The sequence below is a fragment of the Stenella coeruleoalba genome (assembly GCF_951394435.1).
Source record: "Stenella coeruleoalba genome assembly, chromosome: 18".
NCBI lineage: Eukaryota > Metazoa > Chordata > Mammalia > Artiodactyla > Delphinidae > Stenella > Stenella coeruleoalba.
Window position 1 is genome coordinate 22788269 of NC_137164.1, and position 16897 is coordinate 22805165.

A 16897-nucleotide genomic window follows, 5' to 3' on the forward strand; every position below is an offset into this window, starting at 1 on the left:
ATCCCTCTTACCTATCTCATTTCAGTTCCTTCTTTATATCTTTAGTTGTGGAAAATACTTTCTCCTAGTCTTCAGATCTTCTTCATAGATAGTTTCTCTGTAAATAGTTATGATATTGGTGTGTCCATGGAAGCAGATGAGTTCGGGGCTTCCTACTCTGCCATCTTGGACACTCAAACCAGAATCAGCTTCTCTGTTACTGCCTCTGTCCCTTACTAGGTGTTGGTTTCCCTTTGCCCATGCATGATTCGCTCCACGGAAGTAGGGACATGCTATAATGCTTCATACCATTATACTCCTGGTGCCTAGCACACAGTAGGCACTCAGTAAATATTTGTGGAGTGAATGTTGTTATACTTTTCTCCATAGTTTAGTTTCCATAACTGTGAGATCTAAATAATAATACAAACTTTACAGGTAGTTTTGAAGAATAAATACAAAATGATGTGTACAAAGTGCATTGCACATCCAATATACAGAAAACATGACTACATGGAAGCTGTAATTATTATTTTCCATATTCCGTGTCATGTAGAATCTTGATAAAGATTTTTGACATCCAGAAGGGAGGCTTCTTCATTGGGAAAAATAATGGTGACTAATTTTCATTAAGACTTTTTCACTAAGCACCATCTCTTGAGTAACTCAGAAATAGAGGACTTCCTCACCTAAAAGCCATAAAGTCCAAACTAACTGCATCACTGCAATTAGAAAGAATTTGTCCTACCCACAGTAATAAACTAGGACAGAAGCAAGAGAAACATGCTCTAGGAACTGACTTCCTACGTGTAAATATTATTTACTATGATGATTGTTGTTTTAAAATGGTACCTACTCTGGGCTTTTGGAATAAAAATGAAAGGCCTACAGTGGTGTTAAAAGTAGATGAGCAGAGACCGAACTGTTTGACAGACGTACACTCAGTTGTCACGGTAGCCAAAAACTTCCAAATAGATCCTTTCCTCCTGCCCAGATGTTTAATGTCTATAGTAACATGCCCTAGATGGTGACAGAGCCAGATGTGAATGTATAATACCATTTTTTTTTTTTTTTTTTTGTCCTCGACAGTTTAGAAAACCTTTTTAACGCTCAGGAAGAATTTAGCTGGGAGTAAGCAAGTGAGAATTTGGTAGAACATCTGTGTTTCTGAAGTTTGTGTTTTTGAGCTGTGTATGAATTCTCAGTTGCCTTTTTAGATGAATGTATTAATTTCACACATTTTGAAGAGAAATTCATAAAACCAACTAATAAGAGTATATCTGGGAATCGAGGCTACAGAATTTAAAACTGTTGATATGAATCTTTTATTTTCTCATGTTATGCCTTAGGTACCAATTCAGGCTAATGACTGTTAAAGAAAAGAACACATTAATTTGCAAGTCACTCCTAAAGTTGACTGTTTTAAGAAAAGACCTTTGCCTTGATTAGAGCTTTTCAGTAAGTGAAATTGTATGTACATGTTTTTAAGTGTATTTTATTTTCGCAAGATTTTTTATTCTTATTTTATACACGAAAGCTAGTGTTAGCCAACATTTTCCTGTGAAAATACCTCTGAGGAAGGTAAAAAGTATAACCTCATCTTACCACTGACTCTGTGACCTAATGAAAGAATGTTAACTGAGGGTCATAATACATGTTCAAAGAACAGTTAACTTTTCTTGAGAAAAAAATTTGAATGTTCACTTAATCTGCATGAAGACTAATGAACACGAAAGTCTAATACATAAAAGAAGTAAAGTATTTATTGCAGGTTTGTTTTATTTTTTTTCTGGTGACTGGAGGGTGGAGGAGAATGAGGGACAATAAGGATTTTGTAAGCAGATCAGAGTCAGATAATCAGGGAGAAAGAAAAGAGTAGGAGAAACCGATGGGAAAAAATGTAACTAACTCCTCCTACCTGGTATTGCTCCTAGACCTTTACCTCATATGGGTCCTTGTTCCCCTTCTCTCTCAATAGCCACATAAAATCCTGCTCGCTCAGCCCCATTGACCCAGGTATGCTTCTCTCCCCTTTCTAAGATATGCTTTGTTCCCCCAGCTGTGCAACCAGCCCCAGGGAGGCAGTGTGTCTCTGAGTCACCTGAGCTCCGTGCTGCTGCCTGCCTGCTGTCCACCCACCTCTCTTCACCTCTGACGATCTTCCTAGTGTCTGCAGGCTCTCCTGGGACGACTATCTCAAAGGGAAGTGCCTCTCAGGTAAGTCTTTTTCACCTCCCCTGTGGATCTTTGCGGATTTCAGTCTGATGATCTCTTTAAGCAGAAGTTGTCCTTTTAGGGCAGTGCAGTTTAATAGAACTTCCTGAAGCCACAGAAATGTTCTGGATCTGTGCTATCCAGTATGGTAGCCAGTAGCCACTTGGGGCTACTTAGACTTAAATTAATTAAAATGAAATACAATTAAATATTTATCTCCTTAGCCACACTACCCACATTTGAGGTGCTCAATTGTCACGTGCTGCTGGTGGCAGCTGAATTAGATGGTGCAGCTCTAGGGGAATCCCAGGTCTGGTGGGAATGGGCCAATTCTGGTCAAGTTCAGATGGGTGGAGAGAAGCCCCAGGGAATCGTGGTCTCAGAGGAAGGCCACGGTGGATGCAAAGGTCCAGCAACTATCTGTTATCCAGGCTTCCTGGAGCAGGCTATCTTGAAGGGAGACTGGAGCAGGGCAATTCCATGGCCTCCACACGCCCCAGCTCCCAATAAACAGTGGTGTAGCCTCAAGTGTGGAATTTCGAGTTAGGCCTGCGTTTGTTGGAATGTCGGCTCCACCAGTAGTTAGCTATGGGACATAGGAAGTTACGTAAATTCACTCCAGCTTTGTTTCTTCATTGGTAAAATCAAGATGATAATACCTACTTGCCAGGACTGCGGTGTAAATTCAGTGAGGTGATAAACGGAAGGCAGCACAGTGCCTGGCATATCCTAACCACCTACTGTATCAGCCAGAAATTAGATGCTGTAGGTCCTGTGTGTCAGCCTCAGGCCCTGCTTCCTGCTTCTTAAACAAAATACTGATTAGCCTTTTGAACTGAAGTACTAAACAAACAAGAGAATAATTCAGGAATTGTTGCTACATTGCCTGTAATTTTCAAACACATTATTTTATACAAATATAAGTCTCCTCATATGAAGATGCTGTTTTGAAGAATAATGTGTGTGTGCGGGTGCACGCGTGTGTGTGTGTACAGACTAATCTTTATTCACACTGTTACACCAGGCAGGTACTGGTAACAGTGCATGTGGAAAGATGTCCTTGACCTCTGTTTGTGGACCCAAGTCAGCTGCTATTTTCATCACAGACATTCACACTTGCTCATGATTGAAATTGTCTAGTCCAAGGATCGTACTACATTCCTGCGGTCCGCATTCCAGGTTGCAAAGGGAGGAGAAATATTTTAAAGAGCAGATTGTCTGCACATCTTGGGAGTTTCCTCTGGCTTCTTTCCTTGCAATTCCACATACTTTCACCCACGCGAGAGCAAATGGGGTTGGTGTTGATGGGGCTCCGTAAGAGAGAATCAACTGGCTGACCTTGTAGAGATCCTGCTGGAACTTGAAGATATGAGAATCAGACTGTGGTCCAAATACGCAGATGGTTTCACCTGCCTGAACTTCTAGTTTCAGCGTGCTTCCAAACTCCATCTCTCAGCTTCTGTGCAAAACAGATCATATGTTTTGACAAGACGAGAAGGGGGAGGAGTTCAGATGACTAATATTTATGGACCATCCTCACTATGAATTGAGTTTTAAATAGTCAAGATCTTCCCCTGGAGGAAGGCTGACAAATTGTTTGAAAAGGGGTGCCTGTGTGTGCTGGAGTGGGGGAAAGCCACAGAAGTACAAATCCAAACGGGGCCTCAAGAGCGGGGCTTCCCCACCCTCCCTCTCTGATTCCTGCTAAGTAGGGAACATGTTCTGTAGCTCCTCCCAATTGGCTTCACCTTCCAGATAAGTGTTGAAGGTTTTGAAGGGCTGCTTTTTTTATTTTAGGGACTCTGTCCCCTCCCCTGAAATCTGGGCTGTCTTGTGATTATTTCAACTAGTAGAGTACATCTGCTAAAAGAAAAGAGGCATCTCTTTTTTTAAAAAAAAATTATTTTAAGGGTTTCATTTTAAGGGTTTCACTACAGACAGGGTAACCAAGAGAAAGAAATTGGGGAATTTGTAGCTGACTCGGAGATTTGGAGGGGCCCTCCTATAGCGGTCTCCCAGACTCTCTGCTCACCCCATCCCCAAACAGTTTTATTTCTGATCCAACAGTAGGTAAGGCTATGGAATTGTTTCTTTATTTTGGTCCTTTTCCTTGGAAGTATGTAGATCTGAAGGTGCATTCTGGGCAAAACAGTAGAATTCCTTTGCTGTCTGCGAAACTGTCAATCCACACAACCTGCCGGAAGGTAAACAGGTGAGGAAGTCCCTCCAGGAAGCAGTCGCTACCAGACCCTAGACTGCTGCTCTCCTCTAAAACAATTTTTAGCAAAAATTTTAAACCAAGTATACTAGCAGTTCTTGGAATTCGTTGGTATTTATTCTGTTAATATACGAAACACTAGCCAAATATTGTTGCTGAGTAATTATTATGAGAGGTACTAATATTTTTGAGAATTCAGTGATGTAGAACAGTGGTCTGCCAACTTTTTGGCACCAGGAACTGGTTTCATGGGAGACAGGTTTTCCACAGACCGGAGCGGGGTGGGGAATGGTTTCGGGATGATTCTAGCGCATGATGTTTATTGTGCACTTTATTTCTATTATTATTACATTGTGATATATAATGAAATAATTATACAGCTCACCATAATGCAGAATCAGTGGGAGCCCTGAGCTTGTTTTCCTGCAACTAGCTGGTCCCCTCTGGGGGTGATGGGAGACAGTGACGCCCGACGTGAGTTGCTTATGTCTAGTCTACTCCGTGATCTCGTGTTGGTTGCTGTCACTGCAGAAAACTCTGCTTCACAAAGACAGGATGTGGGAAATGGAAGCAGGCTTTTCAGTGCTTTTGTGGCAATCTCAGGATATTCCGCCTTGACTTTAATCCAGAAAGTATGGAGATTTGAAGTGTCTCACACATACTTTTAAGGCCACCGTCATTTGCGATCTCAAGCAGTTGATCCTCTTCTAGCACGGACAAAGTCGATTCACCTGGCTTATTCACAAATGGGTCACGGATCCATTCCCTCCCAGTTCGGGGATCTTTTGTGGTTGGGAAGTAATGCTCAGACTCTTTTGAAAGCTGCAGTAGGTGATAGAAAGAAGGCCCTGGCTCAGTCTCTTTCAGAATCTCTGCTACTGTTTGAAACATGTCAGAAATCCCAGTGTTTACTCGTCACTCCCAGAATTTCCAGTTTAGCTTTGAATGCTGCACTTTATCTGCCGACTTGAACACAGTTTTCGTTCTCCCCTGAAGTGACAGATTGAGTTTGTTGAGCAGGTTGAATATGTCACACAAGTAAGCAAGTTTTGCGACCCCTTCTGTGTCACTGAAATGTGCTGCCAGTGGTGACTGTTTTTCTAAACGAAATCCCTGGAGTGGCTCTTGGAACTCAAAAACTCTGGCCAGTGATCTCCCTTTAGAAAGCCATCTCACTTCTGTGTATAAGAGAAGACGTGTGTGCTCTGCGTCCATCTCCTTACAGAGCCGCGCGAACAGACGTGAATTAAGGACATGCACTTTAATGTGCTTGATAATTTTAATCACATCCCGCGAAACGTCGTTAAGTTCAGGTGACGTGTTTTGGCTAGCCAGCACTTCTCTGTGGATGACACAGCACGTAGACTCACATTCAGAAGCGACCTCTTTGACTGGAGTAGTGAAACCAGTCATGGCAGCCACTCCATCTGTGCATACGCTGACACAAAATGACCAATTCAGTCTTCCTGGTATGTAATCATTCAAAGACTTGAATAGTTCTGCAGCTGTGGTGTTGGTTGATAACAAAAGTGCACATAACATGTCCTCATGCACATCCTCCTGAAAAACGTATCGCACGAAACAAGCATTGTTGCCTTGTTGTGAACATTGGTAGACTCGTCAACCTGGATTGCGTACCACGGTGACTCATTAATCCTCTCTAACAGTTGTGCCTCAGTATCCTCTGCTGTTTCATCAGTTCCTCTAGTTATGGTATTAGCCACCTTTTGAACGGCAGCCTCTCCTAAAAGTTCACGACAAATGTCCTTGCAACAGGCAGCATCAACTCTTCACCAATAGTAAAGGGCTTCTTAGCTTTAGCAATGCGGTTAGCCACTAAGAATGATGCTCTCAGTGCAGACACATTTGATGAAGTGGTGGCCTTCAATAATTGCTTCTGTTCTTTGTGTTCACATTTAAAAAAAAACAAACTCCAGAGGCTTGTCTTTTAATGCAGGGTGCTTGGTCCCCATGTGGTGAAACAGTTTTGAAAGTTTCCAAACGGCTTCGCTGGATAGCTGGTCGCTGCATATTATACAAAGTGGGTTTGGAGAATGTGAATCACCCGTTGCAATGAACCCGTAAGTTAAGTAGGACTCTTGGCATTTTCTTTGAAATGCAGCTTTCTTTTTGTTGGCAGTCGTAGAGTCTTCTGCTGTCTCCTCGTTGGGTCTTTCCCCTTTTCCAAAGAAGCTCTCCAGCAATGTTTGTTTTTTACTAATTTTGGCTAGGGTTAGCCTGAGGGCTTACCAAGACTGTGACTGAGACAAGTGCGTGGTGCGGAAAAGAGGCACGATGGAAGTGGTAAATAGAATAATGGACAGGCCACGTACAGACTAAAATAAGTGTTGGATTCTGACTTAAAGCCTGCTACCAGGTGCAGCTGTACAATTGAAATACATCAACTCACTTGCCACTGTAGCCTGCCACCAGCTGCAGCTTAATTGTCACCTCCCACTCACTGATAGGGTTTTGATATGAGTCTGCAAGCAGTTGATTTATTATGGTCTCTGTGCAGTCAAACCTCTCTGCTAATGATAATCTGTATTTGCAGCCGCTCCCCAGTGCTAGCATCACTGCCTCAGCTCCACCTCAGATCATCAGGCATCAGATTCTCGTAAGGAGAGTGCAGCCTAGATCCCTCGCATGTGCAGTTCATGTGCTCCTGTGAGAATCTGATACTGCCACTGATCTGACAGGCGGTGGAGCTCAGGTGGTAATGCAAGTGATGGGGGGCGGCCGTAAATACAGATGAAGCTTTGCTTGCTCGTCTGCCGCTCACCTCCCGCTGTGCAGCCTGGTTCCTAACAGGCCACAGACTGGTACCAGTCCATGACCCGGGGGTTGGGGACCCCCTGATGTAGAATATCAAGTAGAACTTTAAGAATTTCTGACATTGTTTTTGTGTGGGAGCCCGGCAAAGGAATAATGATTAGCAACTGCTACTTGAGATTGATTTTCAGAGTGCTGAAGCATTGTTGACTTTATCAGATCCAAATTTGACTTTCGGAGAGTTTGTGATAAAAAATAGCAGTTTTCGGACCTTTTCTCTGCAGAGAAGGATAGTAGTCTGGCAAATACCAGTGCACCTTAAGTTGGCTTAATTGAGTCATGTAGGCTTTCTTTAGCAAAAGTCTAATTCCTTTCTTTTTATCTTCTTTTCTCCCTCCCTCCCTCCCTTCCTTCCTTCCATAATATATTTCATTAAGATTGCATTTTCAGCATAGAAACATCTATACCAATAACTTTTACATAATGATGTAAAACTTTAAAAATCCAACCAATGGGGATATATGTATACATATAGCTGATTCACCTTGTTATACAGCAAAACTAACACAACACTGTAAAGTAATTATACTCCAATAAAGATGCTAAAAATAAATAAATGTTAAAAATATGTAAATAAATAAAAATGCAACCAAACTATGAGAAATTAACTTAAATCACATACTAATAGATACACTTATGTTCTGTTATTTACAAGAGTAAATCAAGTAGTCTATCCCTTAAATGTTTTTTTCCCTAGGATTTTGTTTTTCATTTTATGTGTATTTGTTTTTATTAAAACAGCGATAGTATTTTTAATAACCTATGAATAAAACCACATGAATCTTCCCAGAAGTTACTTAGTCACACATTTTTACCTGTCTCAGACACTCAAGATGTTAAATTAATACAAATATACTAAGTTATGTTTATAAGCACTGAATGTTTCAGGAAACATTGATCAGCTGACATACAGCCACAAAAGTCTTAAATCTAGAAGTCACGTACGTTTAAATAGATCTCTAATCGCAAGACATTGTACTGGTACATTTCCTTGGATGCCTTTCACATTTCATATCTGTCCAAAAGAGGTTCAGATGATTCTTTTCCCTACTGAGATGAATGATTAAAAACTTGCCGGCCATATACTGTGAAAAATACATACAGAGCATTGTGATAATTAGGAGTAATTAGTCTAGAAGAAGCTCCAGGAAGCTTTTTGAAGTGGTCGGAACGTCGCCCCAGTCACCTCCATCGAGGAGCTTGTGTGGTGGGGGTGCGGCGCCCCAGGGAGAAGGTGACGCCAGGCAGATGCGGGGCTTCTTGGGAGGACTTCAAAGCCAAAGCTTGTCTGTTCATTTCAAAGGTTCCTTGGGAAGTGTTACCTGAGACTTTTATGAGCCCAAACCTTGACTATCCTTTGGCAGGATTTGTGGCTGGAACCTATAAGATGTGCCTTTAAGTCTGAGGAAAGATGCAGGTCGGGGGGAATCAAAGACATACCTGGCCGAGTCCCCAGTTTTGCCCAGGGTTTGCCACTCACTCCCTTCCACAGTGCTTTTTTAGGATTTTAATGAAATATTTTATGCATGTAATGAATAATACGTAACATGTATTTACATTATGAGGAATAGTAGAACAGCAGCTGTGTGTGTCACAGCTTAAGAAATAGAACTACAGCGAGAGACCTTCAAGATGGCAGAGGAGGAAGACGTAGAGATCACCTTCCTCCCCACAGATACATCAGAAATACACCTACATGTGGAACAACTCCTACAGAACACCTACTGAATGCTGGCAGAAGCCCTCAGACCTCCCAACAGGCAAGAAACTCCCCATGTACCTGGGTAGGGCAAAAGAAAAAAAGAAAAAAAAGAGACAGAAGGATAGGGACGGGACCTGCACCTCAGGGAAGGAGCTGTGAAGGAGGAAAAGTTTCCACACACTAGGAAACCCGTTCACTGGCGGAGACGGGGGGTGGGCGGGGAGTGAGCTCCGGAGCCACAGAGTGGAAACTTGAGATGACTAGGACATTAAGCGTGCTGTTTTTTCTAGAGTGGACTTGCCAGTGCTTCAGCTGGGCATCAGGGAGTACTGAAAACTTAGGAGAGTTATTTGGACTGGGGTTTTCTGACAGCCGAAGTGTAAATTTGAAGTGCACACTTAAGTGAGATCTGGTCTCCTGTTGTAGATGCTAAGGGGAGACTATTATATTATTATCTTCATTATTATCATTTTTCTAAATCCTCGGAGTGGCAGGGACAAGTAGGCTTCCTACCTATTTCCTCTGCAGAGGGAATAGTGTTCACTTTCTCTGAGGGTGAGGTTCCGTCCAGTACAAATTGAATTTAGGAATCTCAGGTTTAACCTCCCTCTCTCTCTATCCCATTAATATCCAAGGCTGTGGGAACCTAGTTCCAGTCACTTCTCCTCAGGGAAGCCTCAGTTTCAAGCTTTTCTTACCATTCTGATTTTAGTATGTGGATTCCATCTTTTGTTCATTTCCCTTGTTTCCTGGTGAGCTCAGCAATGTGTTTATATGTGAGTTAGTTACAATTTATCCAACACGCAGGTGTTTTTTGACAGGAGAGCTTTCCTAAATGTTTAGTCCACCAATGGTTGGAAATACAAGTCTGGCCCAGTGCTCAGTGCCTTTAAAATACCACTTCATCCCATGTCCAGCGAGTGCACTATAGTTGACACACCAAGACTTTCATATTGGGAACACCCGTATTTGAATCTCATCCATTGGTTTTAAAATTTTGCAGTTAGATCTGGGGTTGGGATGGAATGGAGGGTTAGAGTGAGAAAGACCCTGCATCCTCACATCTGCATCACCGGAGGAGCCTTGTTTTTATCATTTATTTATTGAGATTCTCAGTAGAATTTTCACTGTAAGAAGAAAATCTGGAAACCTGTGCAGTCAGTCTCATGCACTGATGAGGAAATTGGAGCCCAGAAGCCACATCTCTAGAGGGTGTGGGACACGGAGCTCAAGGAAGATGTTCAGCTTCACGTTTCAGCCTCACTTTCCTCACATCAGAGTACTAGGCCCTATTCTACAGATCATACTGATTCATATTGCAGGTTTGTATTTTGATCTTATTCTTTATACTTTTAATCGATGTGTGGATTTTTCAGCCTTACTCACAGCAGAGGAAAGGAAACAAGGTATAAGCATTAGTTTGATTACTGATTATTATTACCGAATAAAAGAAATAGAGCTCTAGAGGGATAATGTGACTTTTTTGATCTGATAGTGAATGAGCTAAGACTGTGGTCCAGATTTTTCCACTCCAGATCCACTCGCTTATACATCTTATTTTAATGAGATAATATTAAATCTATCCTTATAGTATGTCAAAATTTTTTTTCTAATATATATGCTTCAATTTTATCAGGTCAGTATGAGAAAGTGAAATGAACTTAATTTAGTTAAATGAATAGAAACATACTTAATCTGGATTGAGATTTTTTCCCAGGAGTGAATTAGGAATGAAATTCTTTGTTTATCTCATCCCATTTCACTTCAGAAACATAATTTGGACCTTTGTTTCCATTGCCTTATCAGAAAGGAAGATGAACTAAAAAAGAGTTCTCTGCTCTCAACTCTTTCTCGTTGTAGACTTAAATGGAAAAAATACACAGAGGTTAATGAAATCGGAGGATGACTCCTAAGACTATTTCTACATGGTCTGTCTAAATCATTATTGCTGGTGTCTGTGGCTCCTGAAATGAAGTTGTATCAACTGATAGTTAAAGAATGTATTTATTTTTACTTGGAGTTGAATTGTTACCCACATAAATATATAGCACATATTTAAAAGTGAAGAAAACTGCTAGGGAACTTCGTGAAGCTCTGATTTGAGTCTAATGGTTGCAGTGATCGAGTGGAACCTCAACTCAAGATGAACTGTGCTGTCAGTGCATCAGACAGTTCTTTGCAAAAAGTGTGAGATTTTTTTTTTATTCTAGAAATAAAATACTGATAAATTATCCTAGCCATCATATAGGATGGAATTGATATATAAGTATTCTGCAGGTAAAAAGTCATTCTCACCCTGTTACTCAGGGATATGAGTCAGCAATGTAGGACTGTTATCAAAAAGGCCAACATTATCTGGGTTGTACTAACCAGAATGTAACACACAAGAATCATGAAATAATTCACTCACTGTGTTAAACATTGATAAGCCCATATTAGAGTCTAACTTGCATTTCCATATTTTAAGCACAATATTAGGAAATTTGATATGGGCCAGAGAAAAGGGGTGGAAATTATTTGAAAGTACAAAAACTTATCTATGCTGCAAACCGAAAGAAAGCAGAATTCTTTATAACCAAGAAGGAAAAGTGAAGACCTGATGTAAGTAGTTTTGAGTAGGTCTCATCTATAGCGGAACTGAAACTGATAGAGTCTCTTGTCCGAAGTCTATCTTTTAAGGTAAAGTTCTTGCACTAGAAGAAGTGGCCCTGTTGCCAGGGTTGATTGTTCTTGTATCGCTTCTCAAATGTAGCACCTGTTCACTGAGATTAAAGGGGTATGAGGGCATTGGTGTCTTACTGAGTCACTTCTCAATGTAATTCCAAAGCCAAATGTGAGCCAAAACTAGGAGAAAGACAGGGCAGGCGTAAGTCAGAGGCCATGAGAAGGGAAGGCTTGTCCCTGCTGTTGGTTCAGAGTGAGGGCTGGGCTAGGCACTGAGAAAGAGATGGAGAGAGGCCTCAGCCTTCAAGGAAGTCGTTGTTGAGAACTTGCCAACACAGTTGGTTCAGTATTGAAAGATATGTAGGAGTTTGCCACTTAGTCAAGTAGTGAGGGAACATCAGACAGAGAGTAAAGATGAAATACCAAGTATGAATGGAATGCTGTGTGAAGCACCAAGTTTAGACAGAGGGCAGAGATTAAAATTGGATGGTTAGGTGGGTGTCAAAATATGAAGACCCTTTTTTTAGGTAAAGAAATGTATTGTCATTCTCTTGTCAGTAGTGAGCCATTTTGCTTGAGACTTGATCAGATTTGTGTCATGTAGACATTCTCAGGGGACAGATTGAAGACTAACCTTGCCTAGGTTGGGGCTGGGGGGAGGGAGTGGCTTAAGTAGATTCAGGGAGACTAGTAAAGACTCCAGGATGCAGATCTGTCTCAGGGAGATAAGAATAGACGGTTGGGAGGGAACATGAAGAATTTACGAGGTAGAGTCGGTAGTTCTTGGCAACTCATGTGGCAGAGTGGTAATCAAGAGTGATTGATGAATCTAAGGATGCTTCATGGTGGTACCATAGACTAAGGAGAAAATTGGTGATATTAGCATCCTGCGGCTGCTGTAACAAATTACCACAAAATTAGTGGTTTGCAACAGTACAAAATTGTTATCTTATAATTCTGGAGGCCGGAAGTCTGAAAAGGGTTTCACTGGGCTAAAATTAAGGTGTCAGTGTGGCTGCATTCCCTGCAGACACTTTAGGGAGGAATCGCTTCTTCCAGCCCCTAGAGGCTGTTCACATTTTTTGCTTCATGGCCCCCTTCTGTCTTCAGAAGCAGCAATGGCCAGTCAGGTCTTTCCCACATTGAATCACTCAACACTGACTCTTCTGCCTCACGTGTATCAGCACCTTTGTGACTGTGTATTGAGCCCAACCAGATAATTTCAAGATCCTTAACCAACTCATACCTACAAAATCCCTTTTGCCACATAATCAGAGATTCTGGGGATTAGGGCATGGGCATCTTTGGGGGACCATCATTTCGTCTCTCTTGGTTGGGACGGAGAAAGTGAGTTCAGTTTATGCATATGCAGTTGAGAAACACCTGGGGAAATTTGGGTACAGGATTCTTATCTGAGATAGAGATTTTGATGACATAAGACTTTGATTTTAGTTTTGGGTTGAAACCGTGAATAATATTAAGCTCTGAAGTGGCAGCGCGTGTGGTGTGAGATGAGATGAGGGCTGAGTATGGAAGTCTGGGGACCACTGAAATATAAGGGCAGGTAGAGAAGGAGAGGTCTGCAAAGATAAGGGAGCATGAGAGAAGCAGGAGGAAAACCAAGAGCTGGCATCTCAAATATCTAAGAAGGGCACATTCTGAAGGAGGGATGGATCAACGTGAGGGGCAGGCCAAAAATAGAGCGCTACATTTCCCTTCTAGGAAAGCGCTAGGTATGTCAACTTCTTTGTTTTATGTGGTCTTAAAATAAACTGTAGCTCCTGTATTCAGAATGATCCAGAAATTTGTCATGTCATTAGATTTCATTGCTTTCGAAGTGGCATCTGATCGCAATGTAACAGGTTTATGTTGAAAGTCCAGTTCTCAAAAAGTGTATCGACAATGGTCGGAGTATGACCTTTTGGTACCATTCTAACGTAGTGTCAGTTTCTCACATTATACCCCATAGTCTCTGCTCTGTTTAATATTCTGTTCTTAGCAAACCTTCTGGTGCAGTTCTGATAGGACTGTTGACCCCGCTGCACATAACAAACTACACATACATTTTGAAACTCGACATTATGACTGTCTCGCAAGTTGACAGATTTCCAGTGAAATTTTAGAACACAGGTTAATATCTGGGCTTCGTGAAAATGAAAACATGAAGAGGATGAGTATGCATAGCAGGGTGTGTGTGTGTGTGTGTGTGTGTGTGTGTGTGTGTGTGTGAAGTACCTGCTTAACCAACCAACAAGCTAATGAAACCAACACTTCATCCTGACTCCTTTACTCACTTATTCCCCACCCCCCATGCCTTGAATTGATGGTTCAGCAGCTTTTTGGCTTCTGCAGTAGCTGTTGCTGTCAGCTTACTGGCTGGCTGAAGGTAATTAGAGTTCCTCCGTCAGGAGCTTGAGCACATTTCATGCTGCCCTGATTCCAGCTGTGGGGTGAGAGTGGGGCTGGCGTTGTTACTGCCCTGCTGACTTTCAGATGCTAACTTTTTGTTCTGTGCACACGCAGTAACATTTTAAGGAAAACCGTTTCTCACAAGTGTTCAGCTTGCTTTCTGCATTTATATTCTGGATCTTTATGTGTCCGTGCACCAGAACGTTCAAGTAGGGAAGGATTGGTGCTTGGGATGATTGGCATACAAAGGCACCTAAAACATGGCCCTTACCCTCAAAAAAGTTTCCAGTCTAATAGGAGAAGTAGTGCCTTACAGGCATAAATATCTGTATACGGGGTTAAATACATGTGCTATGAGAGAGAGGCGGGAGGGAGGGAGGGAGGGAAGGAGGGGTGGGGAGAGAGAGAGAGAGAGCGCCAGAGTGCTTTTCAGTGGTTTAGCAGGAGAGAGGTTTCTGATTGTGGAGAGAATCAAGGAAGCTTTTCTTATGAGTTAATATTTAAATGCGGTTTTGATGGGTGGATAGAATATTTAGAACTGGGAGGAAGTTGGGGCCCATGACATTCCAAACACAGATACAAAATTAGCAGAGGTGGGCTTCCCTGGCGGCGCAGTGGTTAAGAGTCTGCCTGCTGATGCAGGGGCACGAACAGGACACGGGTTCGTGCCCCGGTCCGGGAAGATCCCACATGCCGCGGAGCGGCTAGGCCCATGAGCCACGGCCGCTGGGCCTGCGCATCCGGAGCCTGTGCTCCAGGGAGAGGCCACAACGGTGAGAAGCCCGCGTACCACAAAAAAAAAAAAAAAAAAAAAAAAATTAGCAGAGGTCAAGGGATAAGAAATAGCATTAAGTATGTGGAAGGCTGAATGACATAGTGTGGCTGTCATTGGAGTGGTGGGATTAATGTGGAAAGGAAAACTATCATTCTCTAAAAGACGTCAAGTTTCCTAGTGAGGAATTTGGTGTTGACAGATTTCTTCCTAAGGTTTTTATTCTTTACCTTCCTGGAATAAATTCCATCTGGCCATGCATATTATTTTATTTGTTACCGGATTCTGTTTGTCAATATTTGGTTTCAGATTTCCGCATTGCTATTCCTGAGTTTGCACTATAGTTTTCTATTTGGTTTGGTCTGTCAGGTTTTGGTATCAATGTTACTATTGCTTTGTAAGAAGAACTTGGAGATCACCCTTGTCTTTTTTTTCCTTATGCTCTGGAAGAGTTTATATGATATTAGAATTATCTGTAACTTTAAAGTTCTGGCAGATTGTACTGTGAAACCATCTAGGCCTTGTGTGTGTGTGTGTGTGTGTGTGTGTGTGTGTCCAGTTTTGGGGGTAACCATTTACTTTCTTTATTTGCATGGTAGTTGGTCTGAATAGATCTTTCTTTTTCTGGAGGCAGTTTGTGATACCATATGTTCTGTAAAATTATCTCTTTCATCCAAGTTTTGAAGTCTATTTGTATAGAGTTGAGCAGAGAAATTTCTTACGATTTTTTTAGAAATGTCTTCTATAGCGGTGTTATTTATCTTTTATTGTTTCTTATGTTGTATAATTGTATCAGCTTTCTTCCTTATCCCCTGTGATTTGGTTAGCTAACAGTGTAAGTACTAGCCTTTTGATTTATTTATTAATCCTCTACTCTTTTTTCTTTTAATTAATTTATACTTATGTATATTCCTTTTTCTGCTTTCTATAGTTTTTGTTTCTTTTAACATCCTGACTCAAATGCTCAATTTATTTTTTATTCATTCTTGTTTATTAATAAACTGTTTAAGTCTATGAATTTTCCTTTGAGCACTGCTTTAACTACCCCATAGGGGTTTTTTTCCATATAGTTGTTTCCTAGATGTTATTTTCTTGACCCCCAAATTATGAGAGGGTTAAAATTTTTGGAAGATATGGTATACTTTTTTCTAATTTTGTTAGTAATTAACAGATTTATTGCATCATGATAAAAGAATGTTTTCTACACTTTCCTATTTGGTGAAATTTATGTCTTATTTGTGGCATAATACATTGTCAAATTTTGTGCCTGTTTGACAGATACTGGAAAAGAAGATATTTTCTTTGTTTTCAGGGTACAGGTATGATCTGTACTAATTAGATCTGCTATTTAAATTATTAGATAAATTATTAGTTTTCAGATTATTAAATCTGATTATTAAATCAGATTATTATTAAATTATTGGTTTTCAGATATTCCAAATTATTGCCTGTTGTTTTGTACACTTGATGTATCACAAGTGGAAAGAGATAAATAATTTTCTGCTCCTATCTGTTTCTATATTTTATCCTTGTGTCCCCTGTTGACATTTTGGGTAGGGACAATTCTTCATTGTGAATGTCTGCCCTGTGTGTTGCAGGATGTTTACCTTCTCAGGCTTCTATACAGTTTAGGCCGGTAGACTCCTCCAATTTATTCTGACAACCGAAAATATCCCCTAGGTTTGTAGAAACAGTATCATTTGTAACTTAGAACCACTCGTGGTTGGAAAATATGTTTTTAAGTCTTTCTTTCCTCTCATTTGTATGATAGTTCTATGTCTTATGAGAAAATTTAGGATTTTTTTAAAAAATTATTTTAAATTATGTATGAAACAATTGATTTCCTTTCTGAGGTTCTGATGAAATTAATTAAATAGTGATGGCAGAAGAAGCCAGTAGGAATCAGAGATTGCTAAAATTGCTTGAGTCAGACCCTTTCCATTCCAATATTTTGCTCTCGTTAGGGTGCAAGAAACTGCAAGAAAGGTCTACCAAATAGACTAACTCTTCCAATAGCCTTAAAATAAGTCTATACATTTCAACAGAATCCTGACTTTCATTACCATCTGCTGCAATTAATCTCCCAACGGGCAAGCTGTGTAAAATT

General features: G+C 40.9%; 1 protein-coding gene across 8 annotated transcripts in view; it reads left to right on the forward strand.

The window, feature by feature from the left end:
* The window catches only part of ENOX1 (ecto-NOX disulfide-thiol exchanger 1), a 609053-nt gene that overhangs the window by 201621 nt on the left and 390535 nt on the right, over positions 1 to 16897 (forward strand). For all 8 annotated transcript variants that reach the window (XM_079902712.1, XM_079902713.1, XM_079902711.1 and 5 more), the window contains one exon: positions 2039 to 2196. The gene's annotated coding sequence lies outside the window, so the exon portion shown is untranslated. The remainder of the gene's footprint in view (positions 1 to 2038; positions 2197 to 16897) is intronic.